Below are 21,523 nucleotides of genomic sequence, written 5' to 3'. Positions count from 1 at the left end.
AGCTACCTTTGTTGAAAATACATGAGCCCATTGTCTGACTGAGTACCGTCTCTGGGATGCTGTAATGTTCTGACAACACAAGAACCCAGCTCTGGGAGAAAAGAAAGGAGAAACAGCTTATTTGTCAATTTATTTTCAGTTCAGAAGTCTGGTATACAAGTGTCCACATTTACCTGACTTTCTTGTGGCAGGTATACTCCTGAAAAGTCACGTAGACACCAGATTCTTTTAGAACAGATTCCTTTCTCCTACTAGCTTGCATTATATTTCAGAGATGATTTGCCTGCATTTCAATTAGAAGGGAATGGTTCTTTACGTTACCTGTCTTCTTCAACCTCTTAATGATCCTACATAAATAAGATGAAGAGCTTTTGTAAAACGAGATTCTTTGGTAAAGGAATATGTCCTCGTGCTTTGCAAGCGATTCCAGGCATTCTGTTTTCATATTTGGAATGACGTATGTGGAAGGTCACTGGATTCAGATCTGCAGTGGTTTTCCAGAAGCTTGGAGTGGTACAAAGAACATCAGATTCCAAGTCAGCGGTCTGATCTTACCATTTTCCAATTGGGTGAATGCAGGGAAGATGAGATATATGATCTCTTTATGCATTTTTTTTTTATTTGTATAGTAGGAATAATAATTCTCAATCTCTTTCATAAGATCCCTAATGAGGAAATGAGAAAAACACAAGCAAAAGCATTTATTATTATTGTTATTACTGATAAGGTAGTAATAATAATAAAATACAGTGAGAGAAGAAACAAGGTAAACCATTCTTTCATCAAGTTCTATTTTATGGCAATGGGAGCAAAGCTCTGTTTATTCAAAACTAACCTAACAGAAAGCTCAAAAGGGTCAATTCTAGGTTTCTCAATTTTGTACCCTGAGAATAGAGAGTCAGGAAGACAATCAGATATAACCAGTTCCTAGAAGGCTTCTAATTCTAAAAAAAAAAAAAAAAAGTCTGACCTTTGCCATGCATTGCTTTTTTCTTGAATGTATTTGAATATATTTTAATGAATTCATTTATTCAGTCACCAAACATTCATTATCTATTCTATGCTCTGTCCTGAATATATATAAAAACAGACAAGATATGGGCCCATGTGGACTGTCTATGAGGTTGTCAAGCTTTCTGATTATCAGAATCATTTCTGAGGTCCTACCCCAAGCCTTCAAAATTGGAAGTTTTCGTGGCTGTGTATTTTGACAAATTTCCCAGGTAATTCCAACAGTTGGGCCCCCTGGCCTCTATGGTAACATGTTATTAGCCACAGGTCACCACTACTAGGAGCCACCTTCCTCCAAGCCCAAGTAGTTTTCAGGGGTAAGGAGTGGTTAATGTTGAGATACTAGATATCTGGTTTTCCTAAAATTGGGACGACTAGGAACTGGTGGGTTCAGCGGGTGCATGACCACTGCAGAGATGCAGAAATGGGCCAAGTCATTTGTTCTTAGACCACAGTCCTGCTTCTGACCCCCTCCAAGATAACCTGGTTTTTTGTTTGGCATCCTGGACTGCGGGCCTCCTGTCTTTGGGCCCAGAGGACCACCCAGAAATCCCGTTGTCCATTTTATCATTGAGCATGGAATGGTTCTCTTTAGACGAAGTCTCTGTTTAGAGCTTGAGTAAGGGGAGAGGGAAGGGCAAGGAAGAAAGGGCAGGAGGGTCTCAATCAGCTCCCTGGTGATTTAGCTGCATTGTTCTCTGAGCAAAAGCAATACCCCAGTACTGCTCACTTTTATGGTTCCTGCAAAAGAGCTTTGCCAGAGCAGTTTTCCCTCAGTCATATTGCGGGCACCTCTCAGCAACCCTACAAAGGACCTAGGGTAAGTGTCACAACTTCCATCTGATGAATGGTGATGCTGAAGTTTGGAGCAATGCAGTGACTTCCCTAAGTCAGCAGACATATTACCCCTAAGGGCAAGGACAACATTGGTCTTAACCATCTTTGCCCTTAGCATATTTCTAAAAACATAGTAGATTCTTTTAAAAAAAATGTATTTGTTAAGTGAATGAATGAACAAACTCATGAAAAAACGAAAGATGATCAGTTAGGGCTGGACCAGGCATCAGACCTCTTCCAAGTGCTGGGGCTGATGAGCCGGGAGTTCGCTAGCTTCACCGGAGAGCACGGACCGGAGTCCCAGCCCCTCTGCTGAGGCCTTGTGATTTTCAACAACAGTGTTGTTTCAAAGGTCGCCAGAGCCTTGTGCAGTCCTCTCACTGTGGACCCTGCATGGCCCTTTCAATACCGGACTCTGCCTTCTGCCCAGTCATCAGTGAGGTTTGCCATGCAAACCTTCATTTTGCCTCATGGTCTTGCCTTCCCTGGATGGAGAGCTATTCCTGGCTTGTACCTGCTTCTGCTGATTTTGCAATATCATGACTTCGGCTAAATGGAAATTCCTCTTATTCCCACAAACTACCCAGTGCCCTTTGATGGGAGCTGATTTTGGGGAGAGTAGGCTTGAGGCAAGATAGTGGCAGAGCTTCTCAAGTGAAAAGGTCTTCGAAGAGAAGGGCTGGGGGCCTTCCAGAAGCCACCTTGCTCTTTCACCTGCTACAGGCTTTCTCAGTCCCACCAGCCGAGAACCCCCAGACGGCCTCCTCGGGCCAGGAGCTTTGATTTTGCACTCAAGTCCATTTCTTGAGCCTTTAAATGTAAGTTCCATTTCTTCTTGCTTGGTCCTCTGTGGACTTGGAGAACCTGCCCTTCACTGGAGCCCAGGTTACTAGAATACACAACCAAGCAAACCTGTAGAGTCTCTTTCCTGAGAGTGCTGGAAGGAAACACAAGGTAACTTTGCCTCCGAGGGTTCAGTGAGGAGCAGGCTGGCCCAGAAGTAGGGACCTAGAGCAGGCAGACTTCCGCATCATCCTTAGGTATATCTGGTTTTCAGTAACAGAAATCCATTACCAGCAGTGAGTTTCAGGATGGGGGAGAAGGTACAACAGCCCAAATCCTGTCCTGGTGAATGAGGAGGACAAATAAATAGCAGCGTGGAGTAGTGCAGACCTTACTACAAAAAAACCAAGGGCCAGACGGTACTAAATATTCTGTTTTTCAGACCCATTAGAGCACCCCAATGTGCCCTCTGTTCCTCCTTCCACTTGGCCCAGGTGGCCAGGACCCAGCCTGCCTTCTGGGCTCTCAGAAGTGACCCTTTGGTATCTGATCTCCCATCTGCTGGGCTAGGCATGTGGAAGAGACATCTGGCGCAGCCCCTCCCGGGGGACGGCAATTAGGGGATATTTAATCCTGTCACCTGGTTCATTTGCAGTGATGGATTTGGATTGGAGCTCTGAGTGGTGCCAAGAGGATATTGGATTACCAGGGCCCATCCCCTTCACCTCTCACACAGAGCCAGCCCACCCCTGCCCTGCACCTGTCTTCCCTGGCCCCAAGGTGGACCCATGAATTAAGAGCAAGTCCTTAATCCCCTTCCCCACCCCCGGATATTTACCTGAAACTTCCTGCAGATAAGGAAAACACTGATGAGATTTTCAGCCCCCTTGATCACTCACCCCCTTACTTTGGAGGTTCTGAGTTGCAGATTCTGGAGTTTGAAGGGATATCCCGTTAATCCTGTCTTCACTTCCCAGACTCTCAATGTTGGAAAACTTTGAACTGGCTCTTTCATGTGGAGGCCTTTTTTTCTGAATCAGGATGCCAGTCTAAATTTACCTAAATTTTCCCTCTTCATGCTAGCAAAGTACTAGAAGGAGCTAAGATGAAGACCCCAAAGATGGGAATTATATGATTTTTATCAAATCACTTGCCCTCTCTGAACTTCAGTTCACTCATTTGTAAACCAAGCAGATTGGATCCAATATTCTCTAAGATGCCTCCTTGAACAAACTTTCTATGTTTATGGAGTTCAGTCACAGGGTGAAGAGTTTGGGCTAATGGAAATTTCCCAGAGCTAGAACACAATGGAATGTACCAACAAGATGCTTATTAGGAAGTATTTCCATGCAGAAGAGACACTGGCCTGTCTAAGGAATTCCAAGATGGCCTCAGTGATTTTTCGCAGCCCCTGGTGATATAAAGACTTTTGATGGGTCTTCCATCCACTCACTGGCCTGGGTTTTTAGGAGCCCACAAGAAAGAAGTAGCTTCAACTTTGTGGGCTTTCCAGGTTGATATATCTTCAAGCAGCCTTTGAAGATGGTGGACAATCTCTCCCCATGGCAAGTTCCATGTTTCAGGAGAGGCGAAAGGTTTGGGGTCATACTGGGAGTCTTACCACTCCTAAGACATGGCTCAGCAGCTGCCCTCTCCCACAACACAGGTTAGATACGAAGCCTTTCCTCAGGGGGTCATAAGTGGTTCAATGGCTTCCCATTGCACTCAGAATCAAATCCCAATGTATTACCATAGGTTACTCAGCCTGGAGATCTGGCCTTTGCTGGCTTCTGTCTTGAGTCCTCCAACTCTCTTGCTCCTTACGCATAGACCTGTGCGTGTGTGTGTGCGCATGCACGCAAGCTTGGGCACATGTCTTGGAGCCTCCAGTTTTGTTCCTGCCTCAGCACGGACCTTTCTCTCTGCCTGGAAAAGGCTCTCCTAGTTCTTTCCATGGCTGGCTCCTCATTATTCTTCAGCTCTTGGCTCATGTACTACAACTTCAGGCAGATCTTCCCTGAGCCTTCTGGAGGACATCGCGGTTTACCCCTTAATAGCATCTATACATTATTCTGTATAGAGTCAACTTGCTGATTTTCTTTTTCTCTCACTCAAATATAATCTCCATAAAACCAGTAAACTTCTTTCTCTTCTTGGCAGCCCTATTCCCAGCACCTAGAATAATGGCTAACATCGTAGTGGTACAATAAACATTCGTTGAATCGATGAGGGTAGGATACCTGTTGTGAGCGCTGAGGCTGTATTTCTGGATGTCGGTGGGGGTGGGGGGGTGGGCTGTGCACTGGGCAATAAGTCGTCTGTTCGCCCCACCCCACACACTCGCCCCCAATAGCAGGGGCCCGTGCTTTCCACCTCCCACCTTGAGAAAGGTAAACAGTTGTCACCCTGGCTCTGCCCTCTGCCAAGCTACTCAAATTTCCTGGTCCTAAGATGATCAAAGGCACTGGAACAAAGAATCTTAATTGAATGGGTTCCGTGTCACATCCTGGCAATGGGAGCACTTGCGGTGCGGGCCCAATCCTGGGAGAGAGCTCTTGAGAGCTGCAAAGCTGCTACCTTCAAAGGCTCGGCTTGAAAGCAAAGAAAGGAGCGCTTGAGGAGAGAGGATTCTCCCGGAGGGAGGGGAAGCACTTCAAGTCCATTACTCCACCCCTACAGCCACAGGGATTTGTGTGTGTGCACACGCACATGCGTGTGTCCAACAGAGGGATGACACATCTCCCACAAGCACTGTGACTCCAGAGCTCTTAAAGACCCTTGCAAAGAGTGGCCACTCACCCCCTCCGTCCATAAAGTGACAGACTCTGTGAATTTTGTTTATATTGCCAATGCCTCCCTAAATAATTCCCTGCTTCTCCAAAAAGCTCCTCTTGATCAACCCCTCCTGCTTCTTACTGTTCTTCTGAAATCCATCAATGCCTGTGTCATAGTTTAAAAATACAACTGCTTTTAGGTAATTTGATAAATCATCTTCAGGCATTTTCATATGCATGTGCTCTGCTTCTCCATTCCATTTATAAGCTTCTTCTGGGCAAAATCTATACTTTTTTTTTTTTTTTTCCATTTGTAACCCTTTCTACCAGAATCTTAGGACAGAATTCTTGTCTGTATGCTTATTGTCTGAACACATTTTTATAGGCTGAGAATGCATGAATGCTGATTCTCTTTCATTCATTAATTTACTTAAAATATTCACCGAGACTTAATCTGTGGCAGGCACTGTGCTAAGTGCTGGGGACTCCATGTTGAGACTCAGTCTGGGGCAGAGATGGAAACATACACAAATAACCACGATACAGTGTGATAAGTGCTATAATAAAGGTACTGTATAGTGGGAGCGTTATGGGAACTCAGGAGGGAGCTTATAAAATCATTTGATTAATGTTCCAGTGTCTAAATGTGAATGGTTAAATAATGCTATTCCTAAGTGCTTCCTGCTTTTCACGGCCTTTTTTATGTCCATTATCTTATTTGATGCTTTTAGTGATCCTGTTAATAAGCTTTCACTCCACAAATTCATCCTTACACAGAGTAGGTGTTCAAGAACTATCTACTGAGAGACAAAATAGACAAATGGAGAGTGAATGTTATTATCTAGGGTACCATTAGGTAAACTGAACATTCCAGAGTGATGTGCTGAAGGTCATAAACGAGAATCCCGGTAGCCTGTATAAATGTGTATTGAACACCTACTATGTGACGGGCACCATCCACCATGCTGCAGCAGATACCAAGACATTCGGAACACATTCCTCCCTCGTGGAGCTTCCGGTCTCACTGGTGAAACAAAACGTAAACCATGAGCAATTAAATGACAATATAGGAGACAGACAGTGCTTGAGACAATAGCACAAGGCGGTCGATACATGATCCCCAAATGAATGGGGTAGACTAGAGGGGCCCCGGGAGGCAGGAAGGCTAATGCAGATTCCAGTGCTCCCGGAAGACCTGACGAGAGAAATGGGAATGAACTGGATCTTACAGGATGGGCCAATACAATCAGAAAGAACAGAATAGGAAAAAGAGAAGGTGTGGAACATATAAGAAATACTCAAACACGCTGAAGCCAAATCACGCCGGAGCACATTGGCCAGATCTGACAGGTAGACAGCCCTCACCAGAGGGCTCGTCCCTGCTCCCTGCTCAGTTTCGGCTCACGTGCAACTGTGGATTCCCCTCACACAGCCCTGCCTCACCCACCCTCACCTGCCGCCTGCTAACCCACTGTTGAACCTCTCCCTAATGCTTTCGCCTATAACCCTTCCAGGCCTACTGCATTATTAAAAAACAAACAAAAACATCCTGTGCGTTCAACTTCATCACCAATGCTCTATCTTCTGGCTCTAATATAAAACCGATCCCTCAGAAAGCATGGACTTCTTTGCAGTTCTCTCAGTGGAAGGCTCTTATTCTCCACTCCACCTGTAGCATCTAGACAAGGGAGGGACTTGAGGGTCAACTTTCGGCTACTTCCCCATTTCTGTTTCTAGATAATTATTCTTCCTGTCATGGGAAATGCCCCAGGATAATCTGAGGCTCCCGGAATCTGCTGAGACATCTTTCTTGCTCTCTTAATTGTTGTCTGTGAGTTTCCAGGTCACTTTGTGAGAAATGATGCAAAGAATAACATTTCTGCTTAGAGATATAGTAACTAAACTATCTTTCGGGGTAGGTCTTCCAAATCCTTGGCTGCTCTGTTCTTTGACTACCATCTGACGTAGGCTCAGACACTGTCTTTATGTTATATGGTCCTGATCCCTTGTCCATAGGTAAGAGGACAACATACACTCATGATCAAAAAGGGCCAATCTGATCATCTCCCACAGGAGTTGAGAAAGGAGACCAAAAGACTAGTTTCAGTCTGAGCAGAGGAATAGTAAACTGCTGAGCTGGGTGATCAGTATATGCATAGCCATGTTTGGCCATGTGTCTGTGAAGCAGGGAAAGCCAATCTAAAAGAAGGTGGAGAAGAATCATGCAGATGTATAGAGGCCAGATATTCCGAGTGAGTCCTGCTTGGGCACCTGACAGCTTTCCAGTCCACCCTGTGGCTCAGCTGTTCCTTCTCCTTAATGACCTTAAGATGCTCTATGTCTTTGGAATAACCCACACCCTCCCACGAAGGTTAAGCACTTTTTTTTTCAGATTTTGTTTGATTTTGATGCCCACAACTAAAACAACTTCACTAAAAATAAAATCGGAGATCAATGAAGATAGTTGTCACCAAGTTTTGAAGTTTGCAAAGATAGAAATGACCCAGTTAAGACAAGTAGCACTCTTTGTTCTCAACTTACCTATATGTTGGGAAGCATGGTCATTAAGAAAGAAGAGTTGAGACTTGTGGTCTTGGCAAGATGGTAAATCATTATAACCTGGAAATCTTCCCACTAGAAGCAGCTATAAAAGCTTCATATTTAAAAACAAATCTTATAAATGCACAACTAAACTCTCAAAAAAAAAAAAAAAGGAAAAAGGAAGTTAAGACCTAGGGAAATCAGAGGAAGACACAGGGATATGAGTGGGAATCAGCAAACACCACCAAGAGGACTACTTGGGCATCAGAAACTTGACCTAATAAATAGCAACCTGGAAGATAATGTAGAATAAGTTTATTTAAAACGAATAACAACATTTAAAAAGTAATATAGAGTCTAATATATGTGGATAAAGCACTATGAAAGCAGAACAAGCAGGTTTTTAAATGAACCATGTAGAAATGAGAAATCTACAGCCTTTGCCACTAAAAGCTCAATGGAAACTTATTAGGAACAGGGCAAAAGACAACAAATGAATTAGAAAAATGGACCAGGAGACTTTAATCAGAGGAGACTATGACAGGGGGAAAAATGAAAATATGAAAAATGTAAAAGGAATGGAATGACAAACCCACAGTAAATAGATGCCTCCTAGGAGTTCGAGAAGGAAAGTACTGAGAGAATGCAAAGATGACAGTTGTCCAGAACTGATCACAAACGACTAATCAGATTAAAAAAGTGTCATGGTCAAGCAGAATAATTAAAAATAAATCCATCACTAAATGCAGCATAGTGAAACTGCCAAATACAAAAGTCAAAGAGAAGAGAGTTTACTAAGAGAAGCCATAGGTATTTGGGCAGCAGACTTCTCAACAGCAATATTTCAGCCACGAGGTAATGGAATGTGTCTTCAAAATGCTGAGGAAAAATCATTGCCAACCCTGGATTCCATCTTGACCCTAACTGTCATTCAGAAGTGAAGAAAAACTAAAGACATATTCAGAAAGATAGAGATGAAAAGATTTGGTAACCCACAGAATCCTCTCGAGAGGAAGATTATAGAGAGGAATTGAAACCAAAAAGAAAGAGTAAGACACAAAAAGTAATGGTGAATAAAGGAAGGGGTGATCCTGTGGGTGAGGATGCAGAAACTGATTATATGAAATAATAATAATGAATATACCTGATTTGGTGTTTGCACAAACAAGGTGGAAAGTAAAATAGTGGGCTATAATATCAAGTAAAAGAGTTTGGGGCATCATAGTTGGGAGCCAAAATGTTTAAGCTTTTCTGTTTTGTTCAGGAAAAAGGTAGAAATATTGATTAACCGTAGATTTTTCAAGTCAGCGGGCATGTTAAAAATTTAAAGCTAACTACACATAAAAAAAAAAAGAAATATAATGCATAAAAGAAGGAAATTAAAAAGAAATGTAATCAATCAAATAGAAAGCAAGAGAAAGCAGGAAAGTCTGTGGAAGAACAAAACAACGAAAAGTACAATTAAATCTAAATATCAGGAAACACAATAAATATTCTACATGTAATGCTGTTTTAGGTACCCTATAATAAAGCCTGGGACTATCGCAGGTAAGCAAGGATATATAGTCACCACTGTCAAAGCATATAAGCAGGGGAAGTTAATATTCAAAAAACATATAAAAGCAAAGGTGCTTATTCTCACTAGTAATGAGGAAGTACAAACTTAAAAAGTTAGATGTTACTTGACATCTCTTCAATTTACAAAAATAAGCACTGAGGGATGAAGGAACATTTTAACATCCCTAGGGGAGTATAGATTGAAATTAATTGGGCAATACACTTAGTAAAGTGAAATATGAACCCTCAATCTGGCAACTTCCACTCTGGCTGTGAAGGAGGAAGAGAGTCCAGACTTGGCTTCCCAGGGTCAGCACCTGGGACAGGACAAGATATGTGAAGCATTTCGCTGACCTTGAACAAGAGGTCCCTGAGGGAAGAAGAACAAAACAAGTGGACCCTATAATCGCCCTGGCCCTCTGCACCGAAGCAATTTCTGGGCAGTGGGAGGAGAACCCAAACAGCCTGATAGTCTCGCTGAGTTGAGAAGTGAGGTATCAGAGTCCAGTGAGACCGGGGTGGAAGGAGTTGGTGAATCAGTCCCAGAGAGAGAATGCTATGCAGGTAAAGAGCTCCAGAAGTCAGCCTAGGAATTCCCTTGAGTGGTTAGCTGAAAACCACTCCTCACATGTCTGGGGTGAAACTCCGCAAGCCTGGAAAAAGGACAGCTCCTGGGGAAGGAACAATTACGGGAACTATCAGCCAAGAACTATTTACAGAGCTTACACAAGGCCAGGCACCGTCTGAGCGCCGAGTAGGCAGAACAAAGAGACTTTGTTGTGTACACAGAATATTCAGGAGAGACACAGAAAGGGTCATGTTTTACTAGGGGGATAAACTAAGTCTAGAGGAGTTTCCTCAAGATCTGGTCTTTAAAAGTCTCAAAAAACAAGCCTTGAAAAGATCAAACTGACTCACAAGGAACTTCATTGTCTGCCAAAGGAATATAACAAAATCTAGCGCCCAACAATGTAAAATTCACCATTTCCAATATCCAATTAAAAACGGGTAGACATGTGAAGCATTAGCATGTAGTCCACAAGTGGAAGGAGAAAAATGAATCAAGAGAAACAGACCCAAAAGAAAAATGGCAGTAAAAGGAAAGAGATTTACATAAAGAAATGTAGAGTGCTAGAAATAGTGAATATGGAGGTAAGCATAAAATACTTTTTACTCATTTAATTTATTTAAAAGATTATTGATTATTTACAGAAAATAAGAGTTTAGTTTGAGATTTATAACATGTAAAATTAAAATATTTAAGGACAAGTGCAAAGAATGGGAGGAGAGAAATAAGGTTCTTATTAAGGGCTCAAGATTCCAGACCCTTACTTATAAGCGACAAAATAAAATAGCACCGTAGGTAGATTGTGGTGAGTCAAAGCTGTGTGCTGTAAACCACGATGCAAGCATTAAAAATAAAACAAAGAAATACAGCTAATACTCCACTACAGGAGATAAAATGGAACCATTAGAAGCACTCAAGCAAAAATTAAAACTTTAAAAAAGGTTCAAATAGTGGAAGACATAACAAAAAACAGATGGAACAAATTGAAAAAAGGCAATATGGTGGATCCAAACCATACAGATAAACACATTAAAAGTAAATGGTTTAAACATATGATTTCATTCATATGTGGAATTTAAGAAACAAAACAAAGTAACAAAGAAAAAAGAGACAAAATAAAAAAACAAACTCTAACTGCAAAGAACAAACTGACGGTTACCAGAAGGGAGGTGGGTGGGGGAGGGGTGAAATAGGTGACAGGGATTAAAGCACCCTTACTGGAACGAGCTTGGTACAGAATTGTTGAATCGCTATATTGTACATGTGAAACTAACATAACACTGCATATTAATTACACTTAAAAAAAAGACAGAAAAACTACAGAAAATCTAAAAAAAAATTTCCAGTTAAAAGTCAGAGATTGTAAGACTGGATAATAAAGCATGATCAAATTATATGCTGTTTACAAGAAACCCGACTGAAGTCTAAAGACACAGATAAGTTAAAATTCAAGAACGGAAAAATATGTACGGTGAAAACAATTATCGTTAAGAAAGCTGGAGTGGCTGTCTTATTATCAAAGTAGACCTTGGAACAAGGGATGCTATAGGGATCGAAGAGAGAGGCTACATAATGATGAAGGGGTCAAATTTCAAGAAGGTATAATAATTCCAACTGGTTATGCATCTCATAATATATTTCAAAGTACATGAAACAAAAACTGAAAAGGGAAAGAGAAATCCATAATTACAGTCAGAGACTTTAACAATTCTCTCATTAATTAACAGAGCAAATAGACAGAAAATAAGTGAGGATAGATGTCCTAAACATTATTAACCAGCATAACCTAACTGACATTTATACAACACTTTTCCCAACAACACAATACATGTTTTCCAACTAAACATGAGATGGTCATCAAAAAAAAAAGACCATAAAAATAAAAACAAATAATGTAAAAGAATTAAAATCGTTGGGGGGGGGCGGAGGAAGATGGCGGAGGAGTAGGAGACCTGGATTTCGTCTGGTCTCAGGAATTCAGCTGAATAGGGATCAAACCATTCTGAACACCTACGAACTCAACAGAAGATCGAAGAGAAGAATAGCAACAACTCTCTGAACAGAGAAGCGACCACTTACTGGAAGGTAGGACGTGCGGAGAAGTGAATCCGAGGCGATATTCGGGAGGATAGACGGCGGGGGAGGGGGCCTCCGTCGGCCGCTTCTGGCAAGTGCTAGAGCCGCGGAGCACAAAATCGGACCTTTTAGAAGTCGGCTCCGCGGAGGGACGTCGCCCCAGTGGCTAAGCGGGGGGTGGAACCCTCGCGGGACAGTGTGGTCTCAGGACCCTTGGGGTCACAGAAAGACCGGGGGTGCCTGAGTGCGGCAGAGCTCCCGGGTATCGGAGCGGGGAAGCCGGCTGCAGAGACGGAGCCGAGGCGCGGGCTCTCAGCTCGGGGTGGCCATAAACTGTGATCCGCGGCCCAGTCGGGCCACTGCTCCTCCAGCAGGGACCCAACAAGCGGCAGATTCGGGGAGACTCCCCTTCCTCCCCCGGGAGGAGCGGCGTGGGAGCGCACCGCAGGGATCTGCTGGGTTTGGAGACTCCACATGGGGTCGGGGGCCAGAGATAGAAACGCTCGGTCACAGGCCGGTGAGCACGGAGTGCGGCCGGAGACCGGGGACACGGGAGTGATTGACTGCTTTTCTCTGGGGGCGCACTGAGGAGCAGGGCCCCGAGTTCTCGGCTTCTCCGGCCGGAGATTGGGAGGCCGCCATCTTCGCTCCCGTCCTCCAAAGCTGTACCGAGAGCTTGCAGGGAACAAAAGCTCCTGAGAGCAAACCCGAGCAGCTTGCTTAGCCCGGACCGACAAGGGCGGGGCAATTCCGCCTCCGGCAAAGACATTTGGGAACCACGGCAACAGGCCCCTCCCCCAGAAGATCGGCGCGAACAGCCAGCAAGCCAAGACCAAGTTTACCGATCAAGGAGAACAGAAGAACTCCAGCGCTAGGGGAATACTGCACATAGAATTCATGGCTTTTTTACCATGATTCATTAGTTTTTCAAAGTTAATATTTTTTAGCTGGTTTTTTTTTTTGAATTTTTCTTTTTCCCCTTTTCAATCAACATCTTATCAATCCCTTTTTTTAAAAAAATATTTTTTTATTTTTCATTCTTAGAGTCATACTTTATCCCTTCATAGTAGTTACCCTTATTTTTGGCATATATATATAAGTTGTTCTCTCCTTAAAATTTTGAGATACAGTTTCTTCTAACGGATCAAAATATACCCTAAATCACTAGTGTATGGATTTGTTCTAGTCTCCTGCCTGATCACATTCTCTCCCTTTTTTTCTTTTTTGTATAAATCTTCTTCTTTCTTTTTTCAAACAACTTCTTATCTTATCAATTCCTTTTATAAAATCTTTCATAATTTTCATCTTTACATTCATCTGCCATTCCTTCATTGTATCAACCCTTATTTCGTACATATATAAGTCTTTCTTCCTTTAAAATTTTAGGAGGCACTTTCTTCTAACAGACCAAAATACGCCCAGAATCTAGTGTGTGGCACTGATCTATGCACTAGCCTGATCACATTTGATCATATTCTGTTTTTTGTTTTGTTCTGTTTTTGTTTGTTTTTATCTTTTTCTTTTTCTTTTTTTTTCTCTCTTTCTTTATTCTTTTCCCCTGGTTTCAGATCTTTTCTGATTTCTATAGAGTATATTTCCTGGGGACGTTGTTAACCTGTTAGCATTCTGTTCTCTCATTCATCTATTCGCCTCTGGACAAAATGACAAGACGAAAAAAATCACCTCAGCAAAAAGAACAAGAGGTAGTACCGTCAGCCAGGGACCTACTCAATACAGACATTAGTACGATGTCGGACCTAGAGTTCAGAATCATGACTTTAAAGATACTTGCTGGGCTTGAAAAAAGCGTGGAAGTTATTAGAGAAACGCTTTCTGGAGAAATAACAGAACTAAAATCTAACCAAGTCGAAATCAAAAAGGCTATTCATGAGGTGCAATCAAAAATGGGGGCACTAACTGCTAGGATAAATGAGGCAGAGGAGAGAATCAGTGATATAGAAGACCAAATGATGGAAAATAAAGAGGCTGAGAAAAAGAGAGAGAAACAACTACAGGATCACAAGGGCAGCATTCGAGAGATAAGCGATACGATAAGACGAAACAACATTAGAATAATTGGGATCCCAGAAGAAGAAAGAGAGAGAGGGGCAGAAGGTATATTGGAGCAAATTATAGCAGAGAACTTCCCTAATGTGGGGAAGGAAACAGGCATCAAAATCCAGGAGGCACAGAGAACCCCTCTCAAAATCAATAAAAATAGGTCAACACCCCGACATCTAATAGTAAAACTTACGAGTCTCAGAGACAAAGAGAAAATCCTGAAAGCACCTCGGGAGAAGAGATATGTAACCTACAATGGTAGAAATATTAGATTGGCAACAGACCTATCCACAGAGACCTGGCAGACCAGAAAGGACTGGCATGAGATCTTCAGAGCACTAAACGAGAAAAATATGCAGCCAAGAATACTATAACCAGCTAGGCTGTCATTGAAAATTGAAGGAGAGATAAAAAGATTCCAGGACAAACAAAAACTAAAGGAATTTGCAAACACGAAACCAGCCCTCCAAGAAATGTTGAAAGGGGTCCTCTAAGCAAAGACAGAGCCTAAAAGCAGCATGGATTAGAAAGGAACACAGACAATATACAGTCACAGTCACCTTACAGGCAATACAATGGCACTAAATTCATATCTTTCACTAGTTACCCTGAATGTAAATGGGCTCAATGCCCCAATCAAAAGACACAAGCTATCAGATTGGATTAAAAAACAAGACCCATCAATATGCTGTCTGCAGGAGACTCATTTGAGACCCAAAGACACCCCCAGATTGAAAGTGAGGGAGTGGAAAACCATTTACCATGCTAATGGACACCAAAAGAAAGCTGGGGTGGCAATCCTTATATCAGACAAATTAGATTTTAAAACAAAGATTGTAATAAGAGATGAAGAAGGACACTATAGCCTACTTAAAGAGTCTATCCAACAAGAAGATCTAACAATTGTAAATAGCTATGCCCCTAACATGGGAGCAGCCAATTGTATAAGGCAATTAATAACAAAAGCAAAAAGACACATTGACAACAATACAGTAATAGTGGGGGACTTTAACACCCCCCTGACTGAAATGGACAGATCATCTAAGCCAAAGATCAGCAAGGAAATAAAGACTTTAAATGACACACTGGACCAAATGGACCTCACAGACATATTCGGAACATTCCATCCCAAAGCAACGGAACACACATTCTTCTCTAGTGCCCATGGAACATTCTCCAGAATTGATCACATCCTAGGTCACAAATCAGGTCTCAACCGGTACCAAAAGATTGGGATTATTCCCTGCATATTTTCAGACCACAATGCTTTGAAACTAGAATTCAATCACAAGAGCAAAGTCGGAAAGAACTCAAACACATGGAGGCTAAAGAGCATCCTACTGAGGAATGAATGGGTCAACCAGGAAATTAAAGAAGAATTAAAAAAATTCATGGAAACCAATGCAAATGAAAACACAACTGTTCAAAATCTTTGGGATACAGCAAAGGCAGTCCTGAGAGGAAAGTATATAGCAATACAAGCCTTTCTCAAGAAACAAGAAAGGTCTCAAATACACAACCTAACCCTACACCTAAAGAAGCTGGAGAAAGAACAGCAAATAAAGCCTAAACTCAGCAGGAGAAGAGACATAATAAAGATCAGAGCAGAAATCAATGAACTAGAAACCAAAAGAACAGTAGAACAGATCAACGAAACTAGGAGCTGATTCCTTGAAAGAATTAACAAGATTGATAAACCCCTGGCCAGACTTATCAAAAAGAAAAGAGAAATGACCCAAATCAACAAAATCATGAATGACAGAGGAGAGATCACAACCAACACCAAAGAAATACAAACAATTATAAGAACATATTATGAGCAACTCTATGCCAGCAAATTCGATAACCTGGAAGAAATGGGTGCATTCCTAGAGATGTGTCAACTACCAAAACTGAACCAGGAAGAAATAGAAAACCTGAAAGACCTATAACCCCTAAGGAAATTGAAGCAGTCATCAAAAATCTCCCAACAAACAAAAGTCCAGGGCCAGATGGCTTCCCAGGGGAATTCTACCAGACATTTAAAGAAGGATTAACACCTATTCTCCTGAAACTGTTCCAAAAAATAGAAATGGAAGGAAAACTTCCAAACTCTTTTTATGAGGCCACCATTACCTTGATCCCCAAACCAGACAAAGACCCCATCAAAAAGGAGAATTACAGACCAATATCCTTGATGAACATGGATGCAAAAATTCTCACCAAAATACTAGCCGATAGGATCCAACAGTACATTAAAAGGATTATTCACCACGACCAAGTGGGATTTATCCCTGGGCTGCAAGGTTGGTTCAACATCCGCAAATCAACCAACGTGATACAATACATTAACCAAAGAAAGAACAAGAATCATATGATCCTCTCACTAGATGCAGAAAAAGCATTTGACAAAGTACAGCATCCTTTCTTGATCAAAACTCTTCAGAGTATAGGGATAGAGGGTACATACCTCAATATCATAAAAGCCATCTATGACAAACCTACAGCGAATGTGATTCTCAATGGGGAAAAGCTGAGAGCTTTCCCCCTAAGGTCAGGAACGCGGCAGGGATGTCCACTCTCACCACTGCTATTCAACATAATATTAGAAGTCCTAGCCACAGCAATCAGACAACAAAAAGAAATCAAAGGCATCCAAATCGGCAAAGAGGAAGTCAAACTCTCAGTCTTTGCAGATGATATGATACTGTATGTGGAAAACCCAAAAGACTCCACCCCAAAACTGCTAGAACTCATACAGGAATTCAGGAAAGTGGCAGGATATAAAATCAATGCACAGAAATCAGTGGCATTCCTATACACCAACAACAAGACAGAAGAGAGACGAATCAAGGAGTCGATCCCATTTACAATTGCACCCAAAACCGTAAGATACCTAGGAATAAATTTAACCAAAGAGGCAAAGGATCTGTACTCAGAAAACTATAAAATACTCAGGAAAGAAATTGAAGAAGACACAAAGAAATGGAAAAACGTTCCATGTTCATGGATTTGAAGAACAAACATTGTGAAGATGTCAATGCTACCTAGAGCAATCTACACATTCAATGCAATCCCCATCAAAATACCATCCACTTTTTTCAAAGAAATGGAACAAACAGTCCTAAAATTTGTATGGAACCAGAAGAGACCCCGAATACCCAGAGGCATATTGAAAAAGAAAAGCGAACCTGGTGGCATCATAATTCCGGATTTCCAGCTCTATTACAAAGCTGTCATCATCAAGACAGTATGGTACTGGCACAAAAAACAGACACATAGATCAATGGAACAGAATCGAGAGCCCAGAAATGGACCCTCAACTCTATGGTCAACTCATCTTTGACGAAGCAGGAAAGAATGTCCAATGGCAAAAAGACAGTCTCTTCAACAAATGGTGTTGGGAAAATTGGACAGCCACATGCAGAAGAATGAATCTGGACCATTTCCTTACACCACACACAAAAATAGACTCCAAATGGTTGAAAGACCTAAACGTGAGACAGGAGTCCATCCAAATCCTAAAGGAGGACACCGGTAGCAACCTGTTCGACCTCAGCCGCAGCAACTTCTTCCTAGAAACATCGCCAAAGGCAAGGGAAGCAAGGGCAAAAAGGAACTATTGGGATTTCATCAAGATAAACGGTTTTGCACAGCCAAAGAAACAGTCCACAAAACCAAAAGACAACCGGCAGAATGGGAGAAAATATTTGCAAATGACATATCCGATCAAGGGCTAGTATCCAAAATCTATAAAGAACTTATCCAACTCAACACCCAAAGAACAAATAATCCAATCAAGAAATGGGCAGCAGACATGAACAGACATTTTTCCAAAGAAGACATCCAAATGGCCAACAGACACATGAAAAAGTGCTCAACATCGCTCGGCATCAGGGAAATGCAAATCAAATCCTCAATGAGATACCACCTCACACCAGTCAGAATGGCGAAAATTAACAAGTCAGGAAATGACAGATGTTGGTGAGGATGCGGAGAAAGGGGAACCCTCCTACACCGTTGGTGGGAATGCAAGCTGGTGTAACCCCTCTGGAAAACAGTATGGAGGTTCCTCAAAAAGTTGAAAATAGAGCTACCATACGATCCAGCAATTGCACTACTGGGTATTTACCACAAAGATACAAATGTAGGGATCCGAAGGGGTGTGTGAACCCCAATGTTTATAGCAGCAATGTCCACAACAGCCGAACTGTGGAAAGAGCCAAGATGTCCATCGACAGATGAATGGATAAAGAAGAGGTGGTATATATACACAATGGAATATTATGCAGCCATCCAAAGGAATGAGATCTTGCCATTTGCAACGACGTGAATGGAACTGGAGGGTATTATGCTGAGTGAAATAAGTCAATCAGAGAAAGACATGTATCATATGACCTCACCGATATGAGGAATTCTTAATCTCAGGAAACACACTGAGGGTTGCTGGAGTGGTGGGGGGTGGGAGGGAAGGGGTGGCTGGGTGATAGGCACTGGGGAGGGTAGGTGCTATGGTGAGCGTTGTGAATTGTGCAAGACTGTTGAATCACAGATCTGTACTTCTGAAACAAATAATGCAATATATGTTAAGAAAAAAGAAAAAGAAGAAGATAGCAGGAGGGGAAGAATGAAGGGGAGTAAGTCGGAGGGGGAGACGAAACATGAGAGACGATGGACTCTGGAAAACAAACTGAGGGTTCTAGAGGGGAGGGGGGTGGGGGGATGGGTTAGCCTGGTGATGGGTATTAAAGAGGGCACATTCTGCGTAGAGCACTGGGTGTTATGCAGAAACAATGAATCATGGAACACTGCATCAAAAACTAATGATGTAATGTATGGTGATTCACATAACAATAAAAAAATTAAGAAAAAAAAGAATTAAAATCGTAAGTGTGTTCTCTGACCATGGTGGAATTAAAATGGAAATCAGGGACAGAAAGATATCTGGGAAATCCCCAAATATTAGAAAATTAAACAACATACTTCTAAATACCTGATGGACCAAAGAGGAAGTCACCAAGAAAATTTGTAACTGTTTTTTTTTTGTTGTTTAATAAAAGTTACAACATAACTTGTGGAATGCAGGTAAAGCAAGTGATTAAAGGGAAATTTTTAGCATTAAATATTTCTATTAGACAATACAAAAAATCTCAAGTAAATCGTCTAAATTTTCACTTTAGGAAACCAAAAATAGAAGATAAAATTGAAGAAAGTAAACAGAAGAAAGAAAGTAATAATGACACAAGCAGGAATAAACAAAATTTAAAGCAGAAAAAACAACAGAGGGGAAAAAATAAAATCAAAACACTGTCCTTTGAAAAGATCAATAAAATCAATAAACTTCTAGCCAGACCTGATCAAGAACAAAAGATACAAACGAACAGTATTACAAAAGAAAGAGGAAACATCATGCAGATCTTATAGACATTAAAAAGTTAATAAAGGGATATGTGAACAACATTATGCCAATACATTTGAAAACATAGAAGAAATTGGCACATTACACAAAACACATAAACTTAATCAATTCCACTTAAGAATAGATAATCTAAATAGCTCTATATTAAATTAAGAAATTACAATTTTAGGGTAAATACCTAGTAGTGCAATTGCTGGGTCATAGGGTAGCTCTATTTTCAACTTTTTGAGGAACTTCCCTACCTTTTTCCAGAGTGTCTGTACCAGCTTGTATTCCCACCAACAGTGTAAGAGGGTTCCCCTTTCTCTGCATCCTCACCAACATCTGTCATTTCCTGATTTGTTAATTTTAGCCATTCTGACTGGTGTGAGGTGGTATCTTATTGTGGTTTTGATTTGTATTTCCCTGATGATGAGTGATGTTGAGCATTTTTTCATGTGTCTGTTGGCCATTTGGACGTCTATTTTGGAGAAATGCCTGTTCATGTCTTCTGCCCATTTCTTGATTGGATTATTTGTTCTTTGGGTGTTGAGTCTATTAAGTTCTTTATAGATTGGATACTAGCCCTTTATCTGATAAGATATTTGCAAATACCTTCTCCCATTTTGTCAGTTGTCTTTTGGTATTGTCAACTGTTTCCTTCGCACTGCAAAAGCTTTTTATCTGGATGAAGTTCCAAGAGTTCATTTTTTCCTTTGTTTCCCTTGCCTTTGGAGACGTGTCTAGCAAGAAGTTTCTGCTGCCGAGGACACAGAGGTTGCTGCCTGTGTTCTCCTCTAGGATTTTGATGGATTCCTGTCTCACATTTAAGTCTTTCATTCATTTTGAGTTTATTTTTGTGTGTGGTGTAAGAAAATGGTCCAGTTTCATTCTTCTGCACATGGCTGTCCAATTTTCCCAGCACCATTTGTTGAGGAGACTGTCTTTTTTCCATTGAATATTCTTTCCTATTTTGTCAAAGATTAGTTGGCCATAGAGTTGAGGGTCCATTTTCGGGTTCTCTATTCTGTTCCATTGGTCTATGTGTCTGTTTTTGTGCCAGTACCATACTGTCTTGATGATTACAGCTTTGTAATAGAGCTTGAAGTCTGGCATTGTGATGCCACCAGCTTTGGTTTTCTTTTTCAACATTTCTTTGGCTATTCAGGGTCTTTTCTGGTTCCATACAAATTTTAAGATTATTTGTTCCAGCTCTGAAAAAAAAAAGTTGATGGTATTTTGATAGGGATTGCATTGAATGTATAGATTGATCTAGGTAGCATAGACATTTTAACAATATTTATTTTTCCAATCCATGAACATGGAACATTTGTCCAATTCTTTGTGTCTTCCTCAACTTCTTTCATGAGTGTTCTATAGTTTTCAGAGTACAGATCCTTTGCCTCTTTGGTTAGGTTTATTCCTAGGTATCTTACTATTAGATATTTATCACAAAGATACAAATGTAGTGATTCGAAGGGGCACTTGCACCCCAATGTTTATAGTAGCAATGTCCACAATAACCAAACCGTGGAAAGAGCCCAGATGTCCACCGACAGAGGAATGGATAAAGAAGATGTGGTATATATGTACAATGGAATATTACTCAGCCATCAACAAAATGATATCTTGCCATTTGCAACAACGTGAATGGAACTATAGGGTATTATTCTAAGCAAAATAAGTCAATCAAAGAATGATAATTATCAGATGATTTCACTTATATGTGGAATTTAAGAAACAAAACAGGATTACAGGGAAAGGGAAGGAAAATCAAAACAAGATAAAATCAGAGAGGGAGACAAGCCATAAGAGACTCTTAACCATAGGAAACAAACTGAGGGTTGCTGGAGGGGAGGAGATGGGGGGATGGGGTAACTGGGGGTGTTGGGCATTAAGGATGCACGTGATCTAATGGGCACTGGGTGTTGTATAAGA

Source organism: Zalophus californianus, chromosome 11 (assembly GCF_009762305.2).
Source record: "Zalophus californianus isolate mZalCal1 chromosome 11, mZalCal1.pri.v2, whole genome shotgun sequence".
In the NCBI taxonomy this organism is placed as follows: domain Eukaryota; kingdom Metazoa; phylum Chordata; class Mammalia; order Carnivora; family Otariidae; genus Zalophus; species Zalophus californianus.
Note: the sequence above shows the minus strand (reverse complement) of the source record.